Consider the following 8,684-nt stretch of genomic DNA (forward strand, 5'->3'; position numbering starts at 1 on the left):
TTTTTATTTTAAAAAAAGTTCATATTAGGCACTTTTTAAATACAGAGAAATTGCTAACCCCAAAAAGGGTTGCAGCAAACAATTATTTATACATTAGGGCTGAGAAATTCATTCAGAGGATGCTCCTCTGAACCTTCGGCTTGGAACATCAAAGTCTCCATTGACCAAGGCAAATGATACAGATAATCCGACCAAGACTTATGGCGCAGCCCCTAAAAGGTACCGTATTTTTCGGAGTATAAGACGCACGTTCCCCGCCCCCCCCCCAAAAAAAAGAGTGGAAATGTTGGTGCGTCTTATACACCAAATAGCCATTTTTGGCCTCCTGAAACCCTGCCCCCGCATCCCATTTTTGTGAAACACGGGCCGTTTTTTACAAAAACGGGGGCATTTTTGCCTTCCCTCAGCCTCCAGCAGCCCTCTGCAGGATTCAGCAGGGCTGGGGTAAGGCAAAAACTTCTGTTTTTGCCTTGCCCCAGCCCTGCTGAAGCCTGCAGAGGACTGCTGGAGGCTGAGGGAAGGCAAAATCTTTTTTTTGTTTTCTTACTTACATCTTCGAAATCTTGGTGTGTCTTATACACCGGTGCGTCTTATAGCCCCCAAAATACGGTACTTGCGGCCCACTTCCAAAGTTACAATGGACATGTATACTCACCACATTTGTGTGAACACCTTTCAGGTGCTTGCCACTGACCTGCATTTATATCTGTTTGCAGCACCCCATGGTCACATAACTGTGATTTGCATTTTTGCTGAATCTGGTTTTTTACTTCTGGTTTTCAGCAAAAGCACCCCGAGGTGAAAAATAGCAATAGATTAACAGCAAAAAAAAAAAGTCATAAAATCAGATTGGTCTTTGTGATGCTCTTTTAGGTAAGTCAAAGAGTACCAGTAGTGTAACAGCTTTTCCTAGTTATCTGAACGTGCACATTGAAGCATATCAAGACTCTTTGAGCAACTAAATGCTTGTTTTCCCAAAGAATGACAAATTGGAGTCCTTGTTAGAAATATCGGAGAATTTTCTTAGATGGAATGAAACAATTGGGTTTATAAGTCACCCAAGATGCAAACGCTGAACAAGTGAAGACATTTATTCCTACCCATTTATTAAATCCTTTACAATGATTCCATATGAGATTAGTACTCCGAAAGCTTATGATTTTGTCCTACATACAAAAATACAGGTTTTTTTAAAAAAACACACACAATGAAAATAGACAAGTACCATGAGAACTTTATAGAATCCAATATCCTGGTGTATCCCCCAAAAAAGTATAGATCAAAAAGCCAGAAGGATACTCATATCAAATTTTACATTACCCAGAATAAACCATGCCAATATACAAAGGAAAAAAACTGATAAAAATACACCACATAGGAATAAACTTTAAAACAGGAACTGACCAAGCAGCAATTTGGTGATTGCCTTCAGTTTTAAGTAAAAAAATCATTACAATCCTTCATCTTGGAAGTTTATAAATGTAGAGTAATATTGGAAATCAAAAGTGCATGGCATACAACTGCTATTTGTCTTCATGAAACTTTGGAATGGATATACATCTTATTCACACAACAGATAGAAATCCTCATATATGGAATGTCAAAGAGTATGCAGGAAGAAACTTTCTGCGCTCAAAAGGCCATACAGATTGTCTTGGAACCATAGGAACTTTGTGGAATAGGGTTAACTTTGCTCTGAAATGACAAATTGCAGGGTTTTTCAACCTCAACAACATTTAAGATTTGTGGACTTCAACTCCCAGAGTTCCTCAGCCAGCTTAAAGTTGCGGAAGTTGATAAAACACTGAACTAATAGGTTACTGCAGACTGCACTGTGTTCCACCCGTGTTTACTAAGCCTGTTGGTGTTATGTTCTAAATTAAAACTACTACATTCCTGCATTGGCCAATCCAAGTATCAATATTTAGACTATGCAGATACAAAATGTATTGCTGTATTCTCGAAGCCGCCTGATACCAATTTCTGAACCATTTGTAGTAAACAGAAGGTATGAAGCCTCCTGTTGTAGTCCCAGGCCATTGGAATGATATTATCATCAAGCCTCCCTGGACCATATTGGGAAATATGTTCCCCAAACTACAGACCTCGGACATGCTGTAGAACATGTCAATCTAAATGGCAAAGGAGTCAGATGGAAAACTATGTGCTGACCACATGATATTTTTTTTTTTTTTTAAGATCTTGTGATTTTCTGCTAGACAAAACTTTGAAAGCAAACTATTCTATCTGACACAACGTAGGTCACACTGGAAGTCCTTGGCTGAAAGCCGATTCAGCTCTTCAGCAAACCAGGATTGTAACTGAAACCATATTCAAACTTTATACAATTTATTGCTCCCCCCCCTTTTTTTGTTTGTTTACAAACTGCTGGTATGGTAAGTGTAGGCATACGTTTGCAATAGTTGTTTTAAAAAACAGTTTAAGTCCCTGGGACTTGACTTCAATAGTGTTTCAGGCTATATAATCCAGCTTTTCTAACCCTTTCTTAATAGGAGGAATGTTTATTTCACAATGTCCAACAACTTAAGGATGTGATACTTTAAATATGGTTTCACCCTGGGAGGAAAGGGCTCAAACTGAAATCACCTGTCTTTATTAGCTCATTGAAAATCTTATTTGGGTAATATTTTTGGTCACAAACGTTTGATTTCTGAAAAAGTCTAGAACTGAAGTCACCAACTGTTGGTCCGTGAGAAAGTTTGGGAGGCCCGCAGAAAAACTGTTTGTTTTTGGTTTTGAAACAGTCCACTACAAAAGAATCCTCAAAAAAAAAAGCGTGCAACTTGGCATATATTTGAAAGCATTTTAAATTAGGGAAAATAATCTCTCTTTTTAACTACTGGTGCCCCTCGTTTCATAATAGCACTTGTGCTGCCCCAGGAATTGGCATTGTGTTACCTGTTTCAACTTGGTCCCCTTGTCAACTATAATCCACATTTTTTACACGCTGTCTCTGGACCTCACCAAAAGGCTTGCATCGCATGTTAAACACATTAAGAGTTTACCCATGGCAATGCAATGGTGTTTTTCAACTTCTGCCAAGAAAGCAGAGGCTTTAAAGAAGGCTGAGGAATCCATTAAGGTTGGTGTTTTAACAGAACTTAAAACATAAAAAGTGTTGTTTAGCCATTTGTGGTTATAAAAAATAGAGTTTTGTAGGAAGGATCTCTGAGAAGGGTTCGTGCCATTCACACACAAAGGATATTCGTACAAAAAAGGCACCCTAGCCAAACTGGGACAATAACCAATGAACAATAAATATACAGTTTACCATCTCATCATCGTATTATATCTCAATTCATAAACCTCAATATATACAAATAGGTCCCATCCACAATAATGCAGAAGAGAAGTATCCACAAATAAGAATTTTAAGTGCATCTTTTATTCTAGGTTGAGTAAGGGTTAAGTGGGATTTAGCAGAGTCACTAAAACAGGTGTTATATATATATATATGGCTGCTCCTGGACCTCTATATATATATTCCAGTCCCAAATATGAATAGTGAACAGAGATCGCACATAATAACGTGTAAAAGATGTATAGTCTGAGCTATTCTACTTCTAAACAGGCTCTGTTTACAGTACTTTTATTTAGGGCTTCTTACACGCCACAAGAGAAGACTTCTTGTTAGCCAGAAATAAGCCAGGACTCACAATGACCTATTAAGATATCCCAAAGATGCTTTTTTCCTCCCAAAAGACAACTGGACTTTTTTGATTCTTTTTCCTTGAAAATGTTTCGCTTCTCCTCCAAGAAGCTTCTGCAGTTCTGACAGAAAGATTGATTGAACTGAATTGACAGAACTGATAGAAAGGATTGAACTGATAGAAACAAGGAAGTTTCTTGGAGGAGAAGCAAAATGTTTTCAAGGGGAAACACACACACACACCCAGGAAAGTCCAGTTGCGTTTTGAAAAGCACCTTTGGAATAACCATGACCTGGAGAGTTGAGAATCTCCATAGAGCTTTCACCCTCTTCGATGCTTTTATCTGATTTCATCCCAAATTAAACACCACCAAATTCACCCTCGAGTTAACTACACCAACTTTCCCTACCTTGCGATCTTGACCATGCTGGCTGACTTGAATTGTTCTCAACACATGGAAATGGTTCTCAATTTGGAAAGAAGATTTTTAGAAGGGACGGGAAAGCATAAGGAAAATGGATGATTTGCTGGCGGAATTGGCCGCTTCCTATTTTGCTCATCAGGCCAGGCAAATTAATAAGGGAACTTGTTTTCTAGTCAAGGAAAACCAGAGATAGGAATTCTGTTTTTGTTTGCATTTCTTCTAGTATCAAATCAATATTGTAAATAAGGCAAGACAAACTCCATAACATTAGTTTACTGGAAATATTACAAATAGCTGGGTTTTTTAAAAAAACATTATTCTTTTTCTACCTATTTATTTCTGGGGCTCAGAAGCCATCTGAATTAAATTATTCCAGAAAGTGAACTGATTTTTCCAAAATCAATCACAGCTGTCAAGAGGAAGGAATAGGAATAGGTTTCACTCCAGCGTCTTAGTTTTCATCTAGGGGTATTAGCATGGCTGTGAAGACAAGCCTTTGCTAAATACCGCAAGCCACAACTGAAACAATTTGGAAGTTGGTTTGGTTTGGTTTATTCGACTTGTATGCCGCCCTATTCCCGGAGGGACTCAGGGCGGCTGACAAACCAGGAGGGGTCACAATACAAAAAAGTAAAAAGACAAAAAACAAACAACAATACAAAACAATTTAAAAAGTCACAACACGCACAACAATTCGAGTAGGGGTGGAACTCAGGAGCCCCAGGCCTGCTGGAACAGCCAGGTCTTAACGGCTTTTCGGAAAGCCTGAAGGGTGGTGAGGGTCCGAAACCAAACCAACCAACCAAAACCAAGCCTTTGCTAAATACCGCAAGACACAACTGAAACAATTTGGAAGTTGTATTGGGTCCTTGCATCTTCACAATTAACTACAAAATAAAACCTGACCACAGCCGGTCAAATACACCGAGCACCCTTTTCCATGAAAAGCATAGATAATTAAGGTCAAACATGCAATATTCTTATCTCATAGAAATAAAACTGCCTCATAAAGAGTAGTATGCAAACCCTTTTTTCCTAGCTAAAAGCCAGATATTCTTAAAATGGAAGTCATTACTAAAAAGTATATAGCTTCTAGAACATTACGTTAATCATGTTTTTATAAAGATTACTTGATATTACCAGACATAGGCTAGGTAAATAATTTCCAACCCTCATCCAAAATTTGATATATAAATGTAATTAGTCATTAGAAGCTTTAGAAACCCAACAAGGCTATGTTGATTTTCTTGGCATCCCAAAGTTCTGATTGGATACATTCCTAATGCAGGGCTAATACCGTGTTTCCCCCAAAATAAGACAGGGTCTTATTTTCTTTTGATCCCCGAAATGAGTGCTTGGCCTTATTTTCGGGGAGATCTTTTTGCAGTGGCCATTAGCGCGAGAGAAGGGGCGCAGTGGCTAGGGTTGCGGGAGCAGCCGTTAGGTAAGGGTGTAGAGAGTGTATGGCGGGTGTTCCCCCTCCCTGCCCCCCCTTCCGTCCTCACCTCCTCGTGTTGTTTGTGCAGTAACCAACCAGAGGAAATGACGGGGACCAGCTGCGCATGCGTTTAAATATTTTCAGGGAGGGCTTATTTGGGGGGAGGGCTTATTTTAATGCATGCGCGCAAAAGCCCAATTGGGCTTATTATCCAGGGAGGTCTTATTTTCAGGGGAAACAGGGTACTGACCATTGAGTTGAATGGTTGAACATATGGAAATATAAAATAATAATTACTACACTAGGATATACAAGCATTACTTCTTCACCGTATTTGCTTTTGTAATATTGTTGGACAAAAGATTTCCAGATGACTGGGGTTTTTTAGATTGGTGTTTCTCAACCTTGGCAGCTTGAAGGTGGGTGGACTTCAGCTCCCAGAATTCTAGGAGTTAAAGTCCACCCATCTTCAAGCTATTGAGAAACAGTGTTTTAGATGGTCTTCTTCATTATTTGTGGATTATGGACATTTGCCCTTGTGGACTAAGACAGCTATAATAGATTTTTTTCTATATTCATACCCAGACTTCAAATGCTTATCATTTCTGATAATATCAAGCACAAATTTGGTTATATAAATTTCTCAAGGCAACTTAATGTACCATGCCTCTGTTCTACACAATAATATTAAAATGTCTGTTCTCTTAGCTAAGCATCACTCTTGTAAGACACAATCATCATATTCCCAAACACAGCTGCAATGCATGTTACGGAGGGCAGGTTCTTACTTAAATTACAAGCCTTGAATGAAAAGTAATGCCTTCAGCAGTATATGTTACTGCCTACATATTAGAAACATATTGTTTACCATCTGTTTTTTTCCCACTTCAATTGGTAGAAAAATTTTACGAAGAGGGGGAAAAAACCCTGTCGCTATAATTTGTGAAATAGAAACTTGCATATAGGAACTCATCCGTGCTCTTTAGGCAATGCACTGATTGAATGTTTGACTGCCGATGGAATCCCACAACTAAAATTCACTGCCAAACGAGCCAACAAAAATTGTGAAGTTGTAAATGCCAAGAGGATGAATTGGGGAAGGGTTGATTTGTCTGAGCAAGACTGAAGTGCGCAATTTGTGACAGCAAGAGTTCAGGTAAGAAAGGTTGATGCACTGATCATGGATAACAAGTCACCTTAGCGATGTTCTCCTGCATCAGAAAGTCTGAGCATGACGGGTCTCTTGCAGAACAATGGCAGAAATGGAAGCTTCAAAACTTGAAAGTTGGTTGTCGCACCAAGAGAGGAGGGATTTATTCATAGCATTGTGACAGCTGATGAAAACTAGGCTCATCATTGTCACCCAGAATACTAAGCATCACTTATCTATGGAACATCATCACAAAGTGTAGAAGAGCACAGAGATTACGTTGGGGAAAGTATGGGGTAGCTGTTAGTAGAGTTTAGCCTAGGGAAACAAGAAACAATGAGGAAGAAATTAAAAATTGCCCCGCCTTGATTTTCTTTGATTGAAGAGGAAAGGAAGGGGAAAGGCCATTAATAGCACCTTGTGCTTTTTACAGCCCTCTCTACGCGGTTTACAGAGTCAACAATCTGGGTTCTCATTTTACCCACCTCGGAAGGATGGAAGGTTAAGTCAACCTCGAGCCGGTGACATTTGAACTGCTGAACTGCAGCTAGCAGTCAGCTGAAGTAGGCACTCTAACCACTGCTCCACCTTAGCTTATTAAGCTTTCAAGTTTGTGTTCCTATGGCTTCCATCAATAAAACAAGAGTTCTAGCATTTCTTGTGGTTATGTTTCCTGATCAAGCCTACCTTGGTAGAGGAGGCATTAAGGTTGAGTCATTACTTTTCATACAACCCTCATTTATTTAGTGGCAGAACCAAAGAGAAAGGGCCAAACCAGTTTACTCTCTAAGTAACTGAGCTGAACTAAAATCAATTCTAAAGGCTTTTAAGTACATATCCTGCCTTTGCGTTGCCATTTTCTATCATAAAGCTCATTTACAGTGCAGAATTTTACTGGCGAGATGAAAGGGGAATTCAGGTGATATTTTTGCAGTGAAACTTTCCTGTATTTTCGCACCCTTATTTATTTTACTTGCCATCTACTGACAGAAAAACAAAAATGAAACTGCTATACGGCATCACATGTTTTGCTAACTTTTTGGAATAGCAATAGCTCTACCAGCAGGTCATAATTCAAGCTGCTTTAAGCGCTTCTCTTCCAAAAGTAGTTTTGAATGCAGCTTGAATCACCACCAAAGTTTTTTTTTTAAAAAAAAAAAACATTTGGGATTATGCACATGACTCTTAAAATCCTGGCCTTTTTATCTAATATTAGGTTTTTCCCAAAGATTCACTTAAAAGCAAAGTTTCACTACAGGCAGAAATGTTGCAGGAAGTTAGTTTCTAGCCAAAGCATTGTATTGTTGGCCAGTCAAAACTACTTTTCAGGATGTTTTCATTTCATAAGAACAAATGATATGAACTAAACCACCTCCTTTAATTTAAAAAAAATATATCCAGTTTCAAATCAAACCATACTTGCATTTTTTTCTTTAATTTAATTAATTTGGCCTCAATTACTTTAAAGCACAAATTGGAAATTTACATTCAGCTGACTATATACAGGTAATCCTCAACTTCATGACCGTTTGAAGTCACACCACCATAGAAAAAAGTGACTTATGATCGCTTTTCCCACTTCTGGCCATTGCCGCATCCCCATGGTCATATGATCGAAATTTGGATCCTTAACAATCGGCATGTACCGTATTTTTCGGAGTATAAGACACACTTCCCCCCGCCAAGAGAGTGTGTCTTATACACTGAATGTAGCCCTGCCCAGCAGCTGGCTCCCACCCTTTGGCCTCTGCTTCCCAGCAATTTACCTCCTTGCAGCAAACAGCAAACAGTCTGTTTCAGTTTCAGTTTCAGCACAGCCTGATTAGCAAAAGCAGCTGATTGTCGGTTGGATCAGCCTCCCCGATTATCTGCTGTTTCAGGCTGCAGGGATTGCCATTGTCTATTGCCGCCTCCACGTGCCCCTTTTTCAGTCTCCGCATCCCATTTGTGGACTCTACGTGCCTCTTTTTCCTCCCATTCCGATCCCGCTGCCCAGAATGA

The sequence above is a fragment of the Thamnophis sirtalis genome, unplaced genomic scaffold (assembly GCF_051295495.1).
Source record: "Thamnophis sirtalis isolate CommonGarterSnake01/CBP01778 unplaced genomic scaffold, rThaSir2_p1.2 scaffold_14, whole genome shotgun sequence".
Classification (NCBI taxonomy): domain Eukaryota; kingdom Metazoa; phylum Chordata; class Lepidosauria; order Squamata; family Natricidae; genus Thamnophis; species Thamnophis sirtalis.